This window comes from Protobothrops mucrosquamatus, unplaced genomic scaffold (assembly GCF_001527695.2).
Source record: "Protobothrops mucrosquamatus isolate PMUCROS unplaced genomic scaffold, P.Mucros_1.0 scaffold5232, whole genome shotgun sequence".
NCBI lineage: Eukaryota > Metazoa > Chordata > Lepidosauria > Squamata > Viperidae > Protobothrops > Protobothrops mucrosquamatus.
The window spans coordinates 43,103-45,736 of NW_015391100.1; positions in this window are offsets into that span (position 1 = coordinate 43,103).

Genomic DNA, 2,634 nt, shown 5'->3' on the forward strand with positions numbered 1-2,634 from the left:
CAGCTCTTGATCATCCAAGCTGACCCAGCCCTTTGTAGCACCCCCTGCTTGACCTTGGCGAGTGTGACAGGAACCCCTCGGAGGCGTTGAACCCACTACTCCCAGGGAGGCAGGTTTCTGAGCAAAGGACTCTCTCCCCTCCTGGATCAAACTGCAGCAGGAATAAAGTCTGAATCCCACATTTCTTGCCACTCTTTAATCTCCTCTCTCTCACCAGTGCTGGGTTCCCATCCACAAAAGCTGCTCCGGGTTCCAGAAGATGCTCAGAAGCAGCAAAATCCAGTGGCCCGGGCAGAAACCCAAACCCCGCTTCCCAGGGACCCTTCGCTTCACCCACTCGAGAAAGGGCGGCTGTGTCACTTACCCAAGGCAGCTCATTTTTCTCTCTGGTGGCTGAGTCCCCACATCCTTGAAGGGGAGACTCAAACTGGGCACTTCCCCAAGGTCTGCAAAGCGTACGGCACCGACGGGGCTGTGGGGCTGGGGAGAGGGAACGGAAGCGGCCAGCCAAATGGCCAAAGGCACGTGTGCCCGCTCCCCCACCGGGCCCGAAGGGATGAAGAAAATGTCAGCAAATTAAAAAGCTTAATTCTGGCTTATGTGGGTCGCAATCCACTGGAGCTCCCCAAAGGAAAAAGGAGGGGAGGAACGGTTAAGCAAAGAAACAAGGAGAACGATGAGAGCAGAGAGTCAACGAACCCAGCCCTGGGAACAGGAGGGAGAGGATGGGTTTTATCCGGCAAAGGGGATTTCATCAGTCCCACATCCAGGCTAGTCCCAAGAAAAGTCTTGCAAGAAAAATGGCTCCTCTTGTGCTGGAGGAGAAGGGGACTCAGTGGAGGCCACCGTGCCACAGCCTGTCCAGAAGGATAACAGGGTCCTGCTCCCACCCACCCCCCACCCCCGAAAAGCAGCAAGGAATAACCGTCCAGTCAGGCATCTGCAGAAGCTCCACGGCTTTCCGAGGGATTTCTGTGCTGCATGGCTGGGTACCGAAAATGCACCAGCCGCCAAGGCTGTGCGCTAAGGGAGGCAGAACCTGATTAACGCTCACCCTCCTATGCATGCACACTCTGAGACTGATACCGACGCCCCCTCCCTCCCTCCCTCCCTCCCTCCCACCACAGAAGCAGCAGGGAAGTGTCCCAGTTCTTCGGCACAGAAAGCAGACAGCAAGGTTGCAAAGCAGCCTCCGAGCCGATCAAAGGGGTAGAGAGAGGCAAATATTCAGATAGACAGACCAGCAGGTAGGCAGACAGACAGAGGCAAGTGCTCGGCTGCCAAGGGGCAATGCTACATTTCTCTATATAAACCATGCCCCATTCCACAGGAGGGAAAGACGTGGCCTGGTGCCAAGAGTGGTTTAAAAGCTTGAAAGTGAGAAAATGTTGCCTGCTCTTTTTAAAAACTTGCTGGGACTTGCTGGCGCAAGTCAAAGGGAGGAAGTTAAAGTCAATCAATAAGTCAACCAGAATAGAGCTGGAAGGGACCTTGGAGGTCTTCTAGTCCAATCCCCTGCTCCAGCAGGAGACCCTATAAAATTTGAGACAAGTGACTGTCCAATCTCTTCTTAAAAACCTCCAGGGATGAAGCACCTACAACTTCTGAAGGCAAACCGTTCCATGGGTTAATTGTCCTCACTGTTACGAAGTTTCTACTTAATTCCAGGTTGCTTCTCTCCTTGAGTAGTTTCCATCCATTGTTTCTTATCTTGCTTTCTGGTCCTTTGGAAAATAAGTTGCCCCCCTCTTCTTTGTGGCAGCTCCTCAAATACTGGAATACTGCTAGCATGTCACCCCTGTTTCTTTTTTTTCTCTAGACTAGCCATACCCAGTTCTTGCAACCATTCTCCAGATATTGTTTGTCTCCAGGTCCTTAATCATCTTTGTTGCTCTTCTCTGTCCCAAAGTCTCAACATCTTTATTGTAATGTGGTGACCAAAACTGGATTCAGTATTCCTGGCGTGGTCTTCCTAAAGTTTTATAAAGTTTAGTTTCTGCATCTTCTGAAACACTTTGCATACAGAAGGCAGGATATCCATCTGGACTCCTGTTGGTTTCAGAAGCCTAGAAGGAACTAACACAAATTCTTGAACACCTATGATAATAATAGACCATATCTGGCATCTTCTTCTATAGCGACCTCCACGCCTTCACTTGAACAGCCATCATTTCTTGCCAGTACTAAAGATCCAAAGGTTTAGCAGATAATAATAATAATAATAATAATAATAATAATAATAATAATAATAATAATAATAATAATAATAATAATGATAATGATAATGATAATGATAATGATAATGATAATGATAATGGTAATGATAATGATAATGATAATAATAACAACAACAACAACAACAACAACAACAACTAATTAGGGACTAATTCTGGCTGCACAAGCCCAAGCCTTAAGGACAAATGCATATAAAGTCAAAATTGAGAAGATAGCAACAGACAGTAAGTGCCGCCTATGCAAAGAAGCTGAAGAAACAGTGGACCACCTGGTAAGCTGCTGCAAGAAGATCGCACAGACTGACTACAAGCAGCGGCATGACAAAGTAGCAACAATGGTGCATTGGAAGATCTGCAAGAAATATCATTTGCCTGTAAGCAAGAACTGGTGGGATCATAA